The sequence below is a fragment of the Bufo gargarizans genome, chromosome 1 (genome assembly GCF_014858855.1).
Source record: "Bufo gargarizans isolate SCDJY-AF-19 chromosome 1, ASM1485885v1, whole genome shotgun sequence".
Classification (NCBI taxonomy): Eukaryota; Metazoa; Chordata; class Amphibia; order Anura; family Bufonidae; genus Bufo; species Bufo gargarizans.
The window spans coordinates 620,247,209-620,264,796 of record NC_058080.1 but is presented as its reverse complement, the minus strand read 5'-3'; positions in this window follow the sequence as shown (position 1 = coordinate 620,264,796).

Below are 17,588 nucleotides of genomic sequence, written 5' to 3'. Positions count from 1 at the left end.
AGTCTCTAAAGGCCCAGAAGCAGGGAAAGGGGGAGACTGTATACAGCAAAAGGATCAGCAGGTAAGAACAACATGACAACTCACTTACCTGCCGAAGCCTCCACGACTGGAACCCAAGCATAAGTACAGGTGCCCACACACCAAACAGGACACCGTACAGACAACACACACACACACACACACACACACACACACACACAGGTATCCAGCACTCCTGATACTGCCTGGACCCCATGCCGCAAGGAGCACGGCAGCCCCAGGCAGCACTGAATACAGACTGATGGTTAACCCCTCCGGGAAACCATCCCCCTCACGGAGGTATCAACATACCGGGTGACGTATAGCATACATGCAGGGACCAACATCAACAACAGCCCAGACATGTAACAACTAACAGAACGCTACACACACCCAGAACATAAACCCACACTACACATACAACAAGTGAGGGTAAAGGTACAAAAGGGAGGACAATTTATGTTCCATAACACCCAGGCAAGGAGCAAAGCTCCAACACCAAGCAAGGCTGTAGCTCTTTTGGAAATCCAGTTCTATTTTACACCAGTTTGATAAATTACCCCAATTATGTCACTATTTTTTCAGCAGTTGAGGGGCACAACGGGCACAGTATTGGGGGTGGCAGCAGGATGACACTGTGGGGACACCAGGATGGGGAGGTTGATGGAAAAATTGAGAAATCTAACGTGTCTGTATTACAAACTCTGTAGAGACGAGATGCGGCTGAAAGAATTTGTCATGGTGGTCTGGGTCAAACGGAGGAGAAGAGGAAAGAGAAGGTCTACATAACAGGAGATGTCCCTGGATGTAAGAGGTATGTGGTCAAGTATTGGGGGGGTGCCAGAGAAAGGACCCTCCCCGGGTGCCAAACACCCTCGGCACGACACTGCATCTGCGTGCTGTCCGCATTTTATGCAGCCCCATAGAAATATGCAAAAAAGACAGATCTGATGCAGCCTGAAAATACAGTTGTGTACATGAGGTGTAAAACTCTGACTGCCTGCAGTCAACACTATTGGGAGCTCACAGCAGATGTGCATTGACCCAGTAGATCACTTCTACAAAACTACTTTGGTGCTAAAAGCGTTAATGCCTTATGTTGTGCTTTGTGTATGATCTAAGAGCTGCCTATAAGTGCCACAGCTTAGTTATTGTACCCTACTCAGTAGGATGAAGGCTTGACTTGCCCCTCCTTTCCCCACCCCTCTGAGGGAAGACATGTGTAGTTTGGGTTGCATCATCCAGTGACTCTGGCCTAAGCAGCCGAAATGTGATCCTCCATCCCTCTATGCTGAGGACAAGTGCCAAACTCCTGAGAGAGGTAATCTTGAGAGAAAGCAAGAAAGATATCCACAGACAGTCTAGGATCACAAGGAACTGTGCATGTTAACAAAGGTAACGCTTATTTATGGCTATGGACTTTGCTGCTTTGTGGAGAGGGTATGATGCCTCTGCACTCACCACACTTATATAACGGATTGGCTGTCCGTTTAATGATCTGCACCCCTCAGCCTGAGAATTGCAGAAAGAGTTAAATAGAAAAGCATGCCTGTATTTAATTTGGAAAGACCGCAAAGTGTTTGGAGAAAGACTCAAGGAAAAGTAAGCTGTGTTATACTTCAGACCTGTGTCTGCTTCTGTTGTAAAAAGACTGTTTTTTATTATCGCTAAACTAGGCATGGTTATTGCCCTCACCACCATCCGTCAGCGCGTGCATCTGTAGTTCTGCCTTGCACCCTGCCAACCACCTAAACATAAGTGTTTATGACCTTTTAGTAATTTAGAGATAAGGGCTATTAGATGACCGGCACAAAGTGAAACTGAAAGTACCATTCACAACGCAGTTGGGGGTGTGTGCCTGCACAGTCTAATCTTATCCAGTCAGTGCTTCCAACGTCAGACTGTGTAGGGACACACTTCCAGTTGGACCTTTACTGAAAAACTGCTATCAATTCATTCTTTAACTTTTAGTAGTAGCAATAATGGAAAGGAACAGTATAGCGTCATAAGAGTAGATGCTTCAGAATTGTTATTACATGAGGAATGCAAGTAGTTACTAAACAGACATGCCAAAAGCGAAGACAGGTCCTCTTTAAGGATGGCGTCAAAATCATGAATAAAACATTCTTTGTCTGCAAGTCTAGGCACATCTTGAATATAGATAAATGTAATTCAGTATATTTGCTCTTCATCTGCACATTCATAAAATGTGTGCGCTATGGTTATGCAAAGTAAGTAATAATGCATATTAATTTATGATTATACACATATGGATTTTGAATGGCATTATCTCCTTGTGTGCTGTTTTACCCAATAATTTGCCAAGACAAAAATGGAACCCATAAGACACAGACTGCCCAAACCCTACGTCATGTATCAAGCAGCACCCGGCTGTTCTGAGGGCAATGCAGGTGGCTTTATCTTCTGTAATCTGCAACCTCCAGGCTTGTGCCAGGGTATTTGTCATGCCTTCAAGTGTGAAGGAAACAAGCTGCTGCTAAACAATAGAAATCCAGCAGTCCGGAGGAAGGCTGTAATAATACTGATGATCAGCGGAAAGCATTGCGCTTTCCTGCTGCAGAATCCATGTCATTAGAATTCACATCCACAAGCTTCTTTCTTTCCTCCAGACATGAATGGCAAAGCTGGGTCATTTCAGGATAAAGCTGGACCCGCCACTGGCACAGGTGGGGTGGGGGGTGGAAAAGGGACGGGAGATATACAATGAAAGATGAAATGAAAAGACATAGGAAAGAAAGGATACGGAGAGATAAGGTCAATGGAACAGAGGGATCAGGATGACAAGGCAAAGATATTTAAAGATGCATTCAGGTCAGATAAGGACAAAGCATTTTATAGAGTGATTGTTCTATCAATGTGACAGATTAGAGAGAGAGACTCCTGGAGGAAGGCGACAAGTACATCGCAGGTCAGGCGAGGACACGTCATTCTTTACCAGGCTGATTGTTCCTGGCATGCTGCTGAAGCACATTCAGTAAATTCTCCTATGTCTGGCATCCGCATTGCATTGATTGCAGAGAGCACTGGCATAGATGCCTAATGCATGATTTCTATGCAGCATGTGACAATGCCGGAGTTAAATCGCCATCTTGCAAAGCAGATTTAGCTCTTTTTTCCTTTTTTTTTTTTTTTTTTTTTTTTTTTTTTTTTTTTTTTAGACGGTGTTGTCGTGCCCAGACTTCAGAAGAGCATGGTAAAAACAGCAAGCCAGTCAAATATATATGTGTGCCATTGAAAATCCGCAATAAGCCAGCAGTGTACACCGCAGAGGAGAAAATGCCTGATGACATCATATTATTACATGTTATGCATGGGGAGGGCATCATTAGCATGAGCAACCATTTCATCACTAAAACCATGGTGAATTCAAATGACCATAGACCAAGGGGAGGGAAAAATCACTGAATGCTGAATAATTTATTACATTAAAACATGTACCTGATATTTGAGATGTCCTAGAGTTCCCTTAACCTTTACTGCAAAATCACAACAGTTCCATCTACCATCATTAGACCCTGGGAACCTAAAGTGGTGTTATTATGATCCATGACTGATGAGCAGAAATCAATGGTGGAGATAAGATGGGATAAGGAAGATAAAGGGGAAAATGGGGCTGGTTGATGTCACCATGCTATCCTTGTAACAACTGCAACTTGCAAATGTCATACTAACCATAGAGAAGAATGAGACAACCTGATAAGTGTCTGTTCCTTAGAGATGAGCACATTTCTTGAAATTTGTTTCAGGTCCAATGTGGAATCAATTGTCAGATTTGAATTGTGACTGATTAAATTCTGCCCCACTCGAAAGTGGCCCAATTGCCCTGAAAATTAGTGTATGACACTGACCTCTTGTAGGACTGCATCCAACCCCTTTCAAGCTCTTTGTTAAATATAACGTGCTATAAGATTGCTGGTATCATGTAAAGGATTCTCTGCACATTTTAGTGACATCATCCATATGGTGATAGAAGCTCTGTATGGGTACGTCTCTGTATGGGTAAGGTCTTTATAATAAGGCTAATTTCACACTTGCGTTCGGAGCGGATCCGTCTGGTATTTGTACAGACGGATCCGCTCCTATAATGCAAACGATGGTATCCGTTCAGACGGAACCGTTTGCATTATATTTCACAAAAAAAGTACAATTTGTATTCAGTCGGATCCGTCCAGACGTTACATTGAAAGTCAATGGGGGCGGATCCGTTTGAAAAATGCGCCATATTGTGTCACCTTCGAATGGATCCGCCCCCATTGACTTCCATTGTAACTCTGGACGGATCCGTTTGCCTCCGCAAGGCCAGACGGACACCCGAACGCTGCAAGCAGCGTTCGGGTGTCCGCCTGCTGAGCGGAGCGGAGGACAGACGGTGCCAGACTGATGCATTCTGAGCAGATCCGCATCCACTCAGAATGCATTAGGGCTGGACGGAAGCGTTCGGGGCCGCTTGTGAGAGCCTTTAAACGGAACTCACAATCGGAGCCCCGAACGCTAATGTGAAAGTACGTTTTTCATATATGAAGAGGCAGAAGCACCTACATGTGTAAGTATCTATGCCTATATCTATGCTATATATGATTGCTAGATACAACTATATTGCCATCCTCAGGTTGACAATACAATTGAATCTAATGTCCTGCAAGAGCTGAAGGACCTGTTATGACATCACTGGTCATGTGATCAGTTCTGAATGCAGTAGCTGAAAAGGACCTGTGATTATGTCACTGTCATGTGACCAGTGCAGAAGAGGACTCAGCAGTGAAGAGAAGTCCTGGGAAGAAGCTGTGGGGAGGTCTGCTACATGAGGAGAGGTAAGTTAAGGGGTAGATTACTCAGTGTGAGAGGCAGAGCAATGTGGAGAGTTGTAGTTATTTAAAGGGGTTGTCCAGGTTCAGAGCTGAACCTGGACATCCCTCCATTTTCACCCCGGCAGCCCCCCTGACATGAGCATCGGAGCAGTTCATGCTCCGATGCTCTCCTTTGCCCTGCGCTAAATCGCGCAGGGCAAAGGCATTTTTCTGAGTTCCGGTGACATACCGGGCTCTCTATGGGGCTGCCAGGCAGCCCGGTGACGTCACCGGCACTGATGGGCGGGATTTGGCTCTGCCCTAGCCAGTAAAACGGCTAGGGCAGAGCTAAAGCCCGCCCCTCAGAGCCGGTGACGTCACCGAACACACTGCTGGGCGGAAGTTACCGCCCGGCAGTGTGTTATTGAAAACACAAGAGCCTGTGCCCTGCGCGATCTAGCGCAGGGCACTGGAGCGCATCGGAGCATGAGATGCTCCGATGCCAGGCTCAGGAGGGCTGCCGGGGTGAAAATAAGGGTATGTCCGGGTTCAGCTCTGAACCCGGACAACCCCTTTAACTGGGACTGTATGTTAGGGCTGAAGGGAGGGAAGTTATTTACATGGGACAGCGGGTGGAGTGATGTTATTAACATGGGACTAAGAGTTGAGGGAGTGATGTTATTTACATGGGACTATATGTTGAAGGCGGCTGTGGGAGGGAGTGATATTATTTACATGGGACTCAATGTTGAGGGGTAATGTGATTTACATGGGACTGCATGTTGGAGGTGGCTGGGGAGGGGAGGTGTCACAGGGCGCCGGCGACGTGCTTCTCCTCTCCTACGCCGCCGGTGCCCTGGTGTGACACGGCGGCAGGCACACATGCCATGTCCTGCTGCAGCGCCGAGTGGAGAGCCACTCAGCGTCTTGGTTGCTGGGGTAACGGGGGGCAGAGCGTGCCCGGCCGCACACTTCCTCTCTGTGCAGCAGGCATCCCCCGTTCCCATGGCAATGCTCAAGGGGCTGAGAACCGAGCTGGGCACTTGGCTACAGACATGGGGGGAGGTCTTGTGGCGCTGGCCACTTCACATAACCCCTGCCCTTCAGTATATAAACAGGCAACCTGCTGGCCACAGGTTGCCTGTGATTAATTGTCCTAGGCTATTTGATATTGTGTTCCCTGCTCTATTTGGATTTTGACCTGTGCTTGTTTTTGACCCGTTACTGCTTGCTCCTAGTTCCTGATGTGACCTCTTGGCATGACCTTCAGCTTGTGACCTTACCTGTTCTTGTTAATTCCTGTGTACTGACGCTACCTCACGGTTTTTGACCCTTTGGCTTGTTCACAGACTCGTGTTGTTGCTCCTCCGGGTTGACTCGACCTCTGTGTTGGAACCTCGCTTGCCAGCCACCCATACCCTCTTGGCCTAGCTTGGCTTATTACTGTGTCACCGTTCCACCCGCTATTCTGTCTCTGTCCTCTCTGTCTCTACTGCACTTTTTGAGGACAGGGACCGCTGCCCAGTTGCACTTCGTTACCTAGGACGGGCAAGTGCAAGTAGGTAGGGACAGAGGCGTGGGTGGCAGACAGGGGGTGCACTTACTCCCCACCTATCCGGCGGCGTGACAGGGTGATTTTATTTACATGGGACTGTATGTTGAAAGTGACTAGGGGAGGAAGTGATGTTATTTACACGGGACTGAATATTGAGGGGGTGACATCATTTACATGGGACTGGATGTTGAAGGTGGTTGGGGAGGGGGTTATGTTCTTTAAATGAGACTGTATGTTGAAGGGGGCTGGGGAAGGGGGAATGTTATTTACGTGGGACTGTATATTGAGGGGGCAGAAGAGATGGTGTGATGTTATTTACATGGGACTGTATTTTAGAGGGGGCTGTAGCTAGAAAGGTATGTTATTTACATGGGACTGTATATTGGAGGGGGCTGGAGAGATGGTGTGATGGTATTTACATGGCACTTTATGGCAGAGAAGGGAAATAATGTTATTTACATGGGACTGTATGGTGGAGGGGCTGAGGAATAATAATTTTTGAGGACAGTAAATGGAGGAATATAACTGCAGGGGGCATTATAAATACTGTGAGGGTTTCAGGGCGAGCATTATAACAGTAGGGGGCAGTATAAATACTGGGGGCATTATAACAGTAGGGGGCGATATAAATACTGGGGCACTTCAGGGTGAGCATTATAACAGTAGGGGGAATTATAAATACTGGGGGCACTGTGGGGGCATTTTAAATCCAGCAGACATTAGGCGTTCTTATTACTACTGGGGGCTCTATAGGAGGGACTTATAGATCCACAATATTTCTACTAAGAGCACTGTGGGGGTCTTATTACTACCGAGGGGTCAGTAGATAGCTTTATTACCACTGAGGGAACAATAGGGGGGCCTTATTTCTACTAGGGGCTCTGTAAGGGCATTATTATTACTAGAGGGCTCTTCTACTAATGGGGGCACTCTTAGGGAGCATTATCACAGTTGGGGGAACTGTAGGGGACAGTATTACTAATGAGGGCATTCTAGAAGGGAATTACTATTGGTGGGACTATGAGGAGCACTATTACTATACACTTTGTAGAGACGAGGCGCGGCTGAGAGAAGTTGTCCGGACGGAATGGAGAAGATGATGACAGAGAAGATCTACATCAGAGGAGACGTCACCTGGGAGGAACTGGATGTGAGAGGTAATTGCTGCTGTGAAGCTGTATAGCTATATCGGGCTTAGGGGTCGGTTGGTCGACTTAGAGAATTGGGCCATATGCATTGGGGCTTGGGCAATGGATCTTTTGAGACCCTAGCAAGGCCCCTGATATACTGATAAATGTTTCTATATTATTCCTGTAATCAATCAACTTTTATGAAGACTGAAAGTATATCTCATTATTACCATTTTTTTAAAAATCCTTTTGATCCTCCTCGTGTATTCCTAACTCCAATATCACATACACTACATTTGTAGAGGATGTTTTATATATTTAAATAGATATACATTATATATTTAAATATTATATATTTTTCCACACATATTTTACACTCTAATGCCAAGACAGCATTAGTAATGTCATCAGAGCCACAGTGACATATACAGTATTATTCATTTTTGGTGGCTGATGCCTTCTTCCTTGTCTTCTGACCTGTAAAAAGGAGGATATCATTTTGAAGGATTTGTTTGAAACGAATCACAAAAGTTTTTAACTAACATGATCAATCTAGAATAAATTCACTCATCTCTAGTCCCTTCCTTCATGACACCCATAGCAGCTAAGGCTACTTTCACACTTGCGGATGTGGATCCGTCTTGTATTTTTGCGGACAGACGGATCCATCTTGTATTTTTTTTTTTTACATTTTTACCGGTCTGCGCATGCTCAGGCCAGAAGGACGGATCCAGCATTCCGGTATTCTGAAAGACGGATCTGGCACTAATACATTCCTATGGGGAAAAATGCAAGTCTTCAGTTTTTTTCGCCGGAGATAAAACCGTAGCATGCTACGGTTTTCTCTTTTGCCTGATCAGTCAAAACGACTGAACTGAAGACATTCTGATGCATCCTGAACGGATTACTCTCCATTCAGAATGCATGGGGATATGCCTCATCAGTTCTTTTCCGGTATAGAGTCCCTGTGACGGAACTCTATGCCGGAAAAGAAAAACGCAAGTGTGAAAGTAGCCTTATACTGCTGCCTCTCTAGTATACATCGCATTGTGAAAAACAATAGTTAGGCCGAATGCACACGGCGGTGTTCCGTGGCCGAGAGCGGTCCGTGGTAACACGGCCTGGATACCTGTTGAGAGCAGGAGCGCACGGCGCAACATGAAGCACACGGCGTCATAGCAACCAATGACGCCGTGCGCTCCTGCTCTCAACAGGAATCCAGGCTGTGTTACCACGGAACGCTCTCGGCCGCTGAACATGGCCGCGTGCATTCGGCCTTAATGTGGGGGTTTGGGAAAGTTAAAATGTTTACCTAATTTACTTCCATAGATGAGGAACATATGTATAACCACCTATGTATCAGGCCTCATGCACACGACCGTTGTGTGCATCCGTGGCCGTTGTGCCGTTTTCAGTTTTTTTTCGCTGACCCATTGACTTACAATGGGTCCATGGAAAAATCGGAAAATGCACCATTTTGCAGCCGAGACCGTGATCCGTGTATCCTGTCCGTCAAAAAAATACTCTGTCCTATTTTTTTGACGGACAACGGTTCACGGACCCATTCAAGTCAATGGGTCCGTGAAAGAACACGGATGCACACAAGATTGGCATCCGTGTCCGTGATCCGTGGCCGTAGGTTACTTTCATACAGACGGATCCAAAGATCCGTCTGCATAAAAGCTTTTTCAGATCTAAGTTTTCACTTCGTGAAAACTCATATCCGACAGTATATTCACGGGGGCCGTGATCAGCACAATTAACCCCTTCAGGTGCGGGGTTAATTTATGACTGTGTATGAAGAGGTTAATGTTTGAATCAGACACTGATACTCAGTTTTCCCAGCTGATATTAGTGCCGTTTAATGTCATGTTTTAACATACAGAAATATGTTATAAATCTGGTCAGGGTCACTGGGGGGAGATTTTTTGAAATGGTGTAAAGTAGGAACTGGCTTAGCTGCCCATAACAACCAATCAGATTCCACCTTTTATTTTTCACAGCTCCTCCGGAAAATGAAAGGTGGAATCTGATTGATTCTAACACAGAGGCGTTCCCATGGTGATGGGGACACTTCTAGTTAGAATACACTACAAACTGTGTACAAGACTGCCCCCTGCTGCCTGGCAGCACCCGATCTCTTACAGGGGGCCGTGATCAGCACAATTAACCCCTTCAGGTGCGGCACCTGAAGGGGTTAATTGTACTATCATATCCCCCTGTAAGAGATCAGGGCTGCCAGGCAGCAAGGGGCAGACCCCCCCCCTCCCCAGTTTGAATTTCATTGGTGGCCAGTGCGGCCCCCCCTCCCTCCCTCTATTGTAATAATTCGTTGTTAGCACAGTGTGCGCCCCCCATCGCCCCCCCCCCCTTCCTCCCTCTATTGTAATAATTAGTTGGTGGCACAGTGTGCGCCCCCCATCGGCCCCCCTCCCTCTATAGCATTAACAACATTGGTGGCCAGTGTGCGGCCTCCCATCCCCCCCCCTGATCATTGGTGGCAGCGGAGTTCCGATCGGAGTCCCAGTTTAATCGCTGGGGCTCCGATCGGTAACCATGGCAACCAGGACGCTACTGCAGTCCTGGTTGCCATGGTTACTTAGCAATAGTACAATAGTAAAAGATTCATACTTACCTGGGAGCTGCGATGTCTGTGTCCGGCCGGGAGCTCCACCTACTGGTAAGTGACAGCAATGCGCCGCACAGACCTGTCACTTACCAGTAGGAGGAGCTCCCGGCCGGACACAGACATCACAGCTCCCAGGTAAGTATGAATCTTTTACTATTGTACTATTGCTAAGTAACCATGGCAACCAGGGCTGCAGTAGCGTCCTGGTTGCCATGGTTACCGATCGGAGCCCCAGCGATTAAACTGGGACTCCGATCGGAACTCCGCTGCCACCAATGATCGGGGGGGGGGGGGATGGGAGGCCGCACACTGGCCACCAATGTTGTTAATGCTATAGAGGGAGGGGGGCCGATGGGGGGCGCACACTGTGCCACCAACGAATTATTACAATACAGGGAGGAAGGGGGGGTCGGGGGGGCGCACACTGTGCCACCAACAAATTATTACAATAGAGGGAGGAGGGGGGGGGGCGATGGGAGGCGCACACTGTGCCACCAACCTATTATTGCAATAGAGGGAGGGAGGGGGGGCCGCACTGGCCACCAATGATATTCAAACTGGGGAGGGGGGGTCTGCCCCCTGCTGCCTGGCAGCCCTGATCTCTTACAGGGGGATATGATAGTACAATTAACCCCTTCAGGTGCGGCACCTGAGGGGTTAATTGTGCTGATCACGGCCCCCTGTAAGAGATCGGGTGCTGCCAGGCAGCAGGGGGCAGTCTTGTACACAGTTTGTAGTATATTCTAACTAGAAGCGTCCCCATCACCATGGGAACGCCTCTGTGTTAGAATATACTGTCGGAAATGAGTTTTCACGATCTAACTCATATCCGACAGTATATTCTAACCTAGAGGCGTTCCCATGGTGATGGGGACGCTTCAAGTTAAAATATACCATCGGATTGGAGAAAACTCCGATCAGATGGTATAAAAGGGACTCCAGACTTTACATTGAAAGTCAATGGGGACAGATCCGTTTGAAATGGCATCATATTGTGTCAACGTCAAATGGATCCGTCCCCATTGACTTGCATTGTAATTCAGGACGGATCCGTTTGGCTCCGCACAGCCAGGCGGACATCAAAATGACTTTTTTTTCATGTCCGTGGATCCTCCAAAAATCAAGGAAGACCCACGGACGAAAAAACGGTCACGGATCACGGACCTACGGACCCCGTTTTTGCGGACCGTGAAAAAATACTGTCGTGTGCATGAGGCCTTACTCCTGTATGTATATAAATGATGAAGGAGCAAGTATTATGACTGTGTATGAAGAGGTCAATGTTTGAATCAGACACTGATACTCAGTTTTCCCAGCTGATATTAGTGCCGTTTAATGTCATGTTTTAACATACAGAAATATGTTATAAATCTGGTCAGGGTCACTGGGGGGAGATTTTTTGAAATGGTGTAAAGTAGGAACTGGCTTAGCTGCCCATAACGACCAATCAGATTCCACCTTTTATTTTTCACAGCTCCTCCGGAAAATGAAAGGTGGAATCTGATTGGTTGCTATGGGCAACTAAGCCATTTCTACTTTACACCAGTTTGATGAAAGTGATGAGTGGCAGGGGCAATATTCGAATTTGCGATATTTCACGAATATTTGGGCGAATATTCGTCATATGTTCATGAATACAGGCGTGGGTCACTGTTGCTACATTTTTCAAGCTGCTAGAAGTTTCCTGAGACTTGAGAAAATAGTTGGCATGGCAGAACATTTCAATAGCTTTATATGCATATAGAGTGTTCCAATATATTTGCGATTGCGCAAATCGGCAATTAATGATGCGCATATTTTTGCGCAATACGTGCAACTTCACATTTTAGCAGGTCTGACTACATGTTACGGATTGGTGCACTAAGTATTGTTGTGAACTTGTGACTTCACAGCACTATGTCTGTAGCATGTATGTATGGACAGCAGAACCTATCAGCTACACTACAGTTGCAAGAAAAAGTATGTGAACCCTTTGGAATGATATGGATTGCTGCACAAATTGGTCATAAAATGTGATTTGATCTTCATCTAAGTCACAACAATAGACAATCACAGTCTGCTTAAACTAATAACACACAAAGAAATACATGTTACTATGTTTTTATTGAACACACCATGTAAACATTCACAGTGCAGGTGGAAAAAGTATGTGAACCCTTGGATTTAATAACTGGTTGAACCTCCTTTGGCAGCAATAACTTCAACCAAACGTTTCCTGTAGTTGCAGATCAGACGTGCACAACGGTCAGGAGTAATTCTTGACCATTCCTCTTTACAGTACTGTTTCAGTTCAGCAATATTCTTGGGATGTCTGGTGTGAATCGCTTTCTTGAGGTCATGCCACAGCATCTCAATCGGGTTGAGGTCAGGACTCTTACTGGGCCACTCCAGAAGGCGTATTTTCTTCTGTTTAAGCCATTCTGTTGTTGATTTACTTCTATGTTTTGGGTCATTGTCCTGTTGCAACACTCATCTTCTGTTGAGCTTCAGATGGTGGACAGATGGCCTTAAGTTCTCCTACAAAATGTCTTGATAAACTTGGGAATTCATTTTTCCATTGATGATAGCAATCCATCCAGGCCCTGACGCAGCAAAGCAGCCCCAAACCATGATGCCCCCACCACCATACTTCACAGTTGGGATGAGGTTTTGATGTTGGTGGGCTGTGCCTCTTTTTCTCCACACATAGTGTTGTGTGTTTCTTCCAAACAACTCAAATTTGGTTTCATCTGTCCACAGAATATATTGCCAGTACTGCTGTGGAACATCCAGGTGCTCTTGTGCAAACTGTAAACGTGTAGCATTGTTTTTTTTTTTTGGACAGCAGTGGCTTTCTCTGTGGTATCCTCCCATGAAATCCATTCTTATTTAGTGTTTTACATATCGTAGATTGGCTAACAGGGATGTTAGCATATGCCAGAGACTTTTGTAAGTCTTTAGCTGACACTCTAGGATTCTTCTTCACCTCATTGAGCAGTCTGCGCTGTGCTCTTGCAGTCATCTTTATAGGACGGCCACTCCTAGGGAGAGTAGCAGCAGTGCTGAACTTTCTCCATTTATAGACAATTTGTCTTACCATGGACTGATGAACAGCAAGGCTTTTGGAGATACTTTTATAACCCTTTCCAGTTTTATGCAAGTCAACAATTCTTAATCGTAGGTCTTCTGAGAGCTCTTTTGTGCGAGGCATCATTCACATCAGGCAATGCTTCTTGTGAAAAGCAAACCCAGAACTGGTGTGTGTGTTTTTATAGGGCAGGGCAGCTGTAACCAACACCTCCAATCTCCTCTCATTGATTGGACTCCAGTTGGCTGACACCTCACTCCAATTAGCTCTTGGAGATGTCATTAGTCTAGGGGTTCACATACTTTTTCCACCTGCACTGTGAATGTTTACATGGTGTGTTCAATAAAAACATGGTAACATTTAATTCTTTGTGTCTTATTAGTTTAAGCAGACTGTGATTGTCTATTGTTGTGACTTAGATGAAGATCAGATCACATTTTATGACCAATTTGTGCAGAAATCCATATCATTCCAAAGGATTCACATACTTTTTCTTGCAACTGTATATCACTACACTGACTATCTTCCACTAACTATCTGTATTATATATATATATAAGCTAACTAACTATTTAATGTAATGATACAGCAAAGCACACAGCACAGCAATGACACTGCTGTCTCTCTCATAACTCCATAAAACTACATGGTGTCATAAACTCCAATTAGTAATACCTAAGTAAAATAAACTCAAAATAAACAACCACTCTAAATTAATAATTACGTTTTATTAATGGATTATAATTGGCCACGGTGTCTAATGTTACCCAATAATCATTCAAAGTAAACCACAATAATCTACCAACAACGGTAGGTATAACCAACAATTAATAAATAACTAGTCCACTCAGAGAGTGACTATTACCCCATACTTAACACCATGTCATTAAAGAAAAGGGATGGGAGGAGGATTCTTTGCTTCCACTTACGTGAGTGCGCAGCAACTGACATGTCTTCGCTTTTATAGGTATCCACAAGACTGACTGTTGATCCATCCTCCAATCAAGCTGTTCCTTCACCTTCATGAGGACTTTATACTGCTCCATTAACATCTGTTACCAGGTAAGTAAGGGCTTGTTCACACGAACGTGTTCCGCAAAAAAACTGAATGTACTCTGTATGCATTCCTTTTCCGTATTTCCGTTTTTCCGTTCCATTGAAATATAGAACATGTCCTGTTATTGCCCGCAAATCACGTTCCGTGGCTCCATTCAAGTCAATGGGTCCGCATAAAAAGCGGTACAAATACGGAATGTACTCCATATGTTACATATCTGTTACATTTTTGCGGAACCATCTATTGAAAATGTTATGCCCAGCCCAATTTTTTCTATGTAATTACTGTATACTGTATATGCCATATGGAAAAACGGAACGGAAAAACGGAACTGAAGCGGAAACTGAAACAAAAAATGGAAAAACTGATCTGTTAAAAACGGCCCGCGAAACACTAAAAAAGCCATATGGTCATGTGAACGAGCACTAATATTTATAAATATAACACTTGCAAATGTAAATAGTCATGACACCATGTCCTCTCTTATTTGCATCCGCAAACAAGGTCTTATCATGGTGTCATAGACTCCAATTAGTAATACCTAAGTGTAATAAACTAGAAATAAACAACAACTCAAAATTAATAATTACGTTTTATTAATAGATTATAATTGGACATGGTGTCTAATGTTACCCAATAATCATTCAAAGTAAACCACGATAATCTACCAACAACGTTAGGTATAACCAACAATTAATAAATAACTAGTCCACTCAGAGAGTAACTATTACCCCAACCGCCAAATAGCAAGTTACCTGGCTAACCTACACCTTTTCTATCAAATTTTGTAATCCAACATTGAAGATGTCCAATCCAATATCGGATAAAGTTTGTTTAGAATTATCGTATAAACCTTCCAACTCAACATGTCTGTCAGACAATTCATTAATAGTGGACATTAATTTTTCCATATTCTCATTTATACGGATTCAAATTTTTTCCATAAAGCCCAAATTTTTTGAGTTCCATTCCCAAATGGGTACTATTTAGGAAAAAGCTAACTTGGATTGTGGGAAAAGAGTTTTTTAATTTTAAATACTATGTTTTTAAATACATTTATGTATAAATGTGTGCTAATTTTGCCCAAATCATTGGAACCAACATGTAAAATTAACAGATTATGTACAGGCCAAACTTTAGATGCTGAAAACAAATAGAATACATGTTCCTTAGATGAAGGTCAACAATACCTTTCCAAAATACAAAACAACAATTCAAATCTAATGCAAAACCTGTATCTGCTAGAATTCCATCTACCTATCTTTTTATGGTGTTCACTTTAAGACCTAGTTTGTAAGCAAGCGTTGCAGCTCCAATTCGAAACGAATGGGCAGAAATCTTTTCTTTACGTAATTCGAAATGATTTTTACATTTAGACAGTATGAAATTGAATTAGAACTTAGTTGAAGGGGATCTATCTGCATGCATCAAAAGTGGGCCTGGTAATTTAGACCTGGTAATTAACCGATCTTTTAATGCCTGAACGGGACATATTGTGGGGGAATTAATTTTATTCAAACTAAACCAAATTCCATTGCCTTGATGGTCAGTTTTGGATCTTTTTAAGAAAAAATGTATTCTATTTGGATAAATTAATAAGTCGTTAATTAATAGTGGTGCTTTTTTGTTCTATTTGCAGCTGTAAATTCACTGATGCGAAGTGCACCGAAAAAGGAAAGTAGAAAGTCTGCTTTAAAAAGGCACGTCTCATAAGGAGATGAGCAAATGGCTGGTAGGTATTCAGCAAATTTCTGTAAAAATTCTAGAGATAATGGTCTGGTTCTAGTTTTTTTGGGGTTTATTGTTTTTGATCCTTTGATTATTTGTTTTAACAGAAAATTGGATGTGAACCGGGGTATAATAATAATTTTTTGGAAAAAAGATAAGATTTTTTTAATGTAATCTCCTTTTTTGCCCAATTTGACAAGATTCGCAATAAAAAGGATAACTTGAAAATTATTATTATCCTGCTCCTTGAAATTATTGACTGAACAGAATGTACTTCATTTATTCCATGCGGCTGAATAAGCAGCCCATGTAGATGGGGCTAGAGCGTTACAAACTAAACTGTTGATCAATTCCAAATCGACTTCCAAAGTTTTGAAGGACAAGGGATTCCTTTCTCCTCTGCTTCCGGTATCAGCTATCTGATTTGAGAGAAATTCTGGCGAGACAAAGAATCTGCAATTATATTAGACCTACCTTCTAAATATTTGGCTTTCATCCAAATATTATTTTTTTAACATATTAAGACAATTTTTCTCAGGACGTTAAATTACTACCTTGGATTTTGCAGCTAAGCAATTTATTGAAAAGACCACACCCTTATTGTCAGAGAACAATAAGATGCGTTTGTTTCTAAAATTAGTTTGCCAAATTGTTAGAGCTACTAATACCAGAAATAGTTCCAAGAAATTGATGTTTTTTTATAAATGCTTCTGTTAACCAATCTTTTGTCCATTTTTCAGCTGACCACTGATTCTTAAAAATTGCTCCATAACCAACTGAGTCAGAATCAATAAATTCCTGAAAATCTTCCAAAAAGCATAACCAAATTTGGATGTCATTTTTTATTTGTTTGGACAGTCCTATATGATCAAAAGGATGTTTCTTTCCCGCTGTGGCAGAATGCATACATTTAGAAAACATTCTCCCCATAGGGATCACTCTGGCTATAAAATTTTAAGATCCCAAAGCAGATTGTAAGCGTCTTAATGTGGTTTTCTTAGACCTTAAGTGGTTATGTAATAAAATCTTAGAGGAATAATTTTTTTTCTCTGGAATCTTAAATTAATCTTTTTCCGTGTCAATGGATATACCCGGAAATTTGATATTTTTTGTGGGGTATACCGTTTTTTTTTCGCTAGTGGAATTTGAAAGTAATCAGAAATATTTTTTAATGTATTAAGCAGGTTGATACAATCGTCTGATTTTATTCTTACCAATGAACAGAAAATCATCTAAGTAATGGATTATGAAACCGCCATTTATATTTTTTTCTGCCATCCAGTGTAAAAATTTTGAAAATGCTTCAAAATAGGAGCAGGATAGGGAAAAAATCCATAGGAAGTGGTTTGTCGTAATAAAATTTACCTTCGTATTGGAAGCCTAGTGAATTATAACCAGTTCGGTTAATAGGTAACAATCTGAAGGCAGATTTAATGTCCATTTTTGCCATGAGTGCATTTCTACCTGCTTTGTTAAGTAAGGATAGTGCTTGATCAAACGATGCATAATGTACTGTTGAAGCATTTTTATCAATTCGATCGTTTAGAGAATTATCTTTTGGATACAATAAATTATGTATTAGGCAGTAGCTATTAAC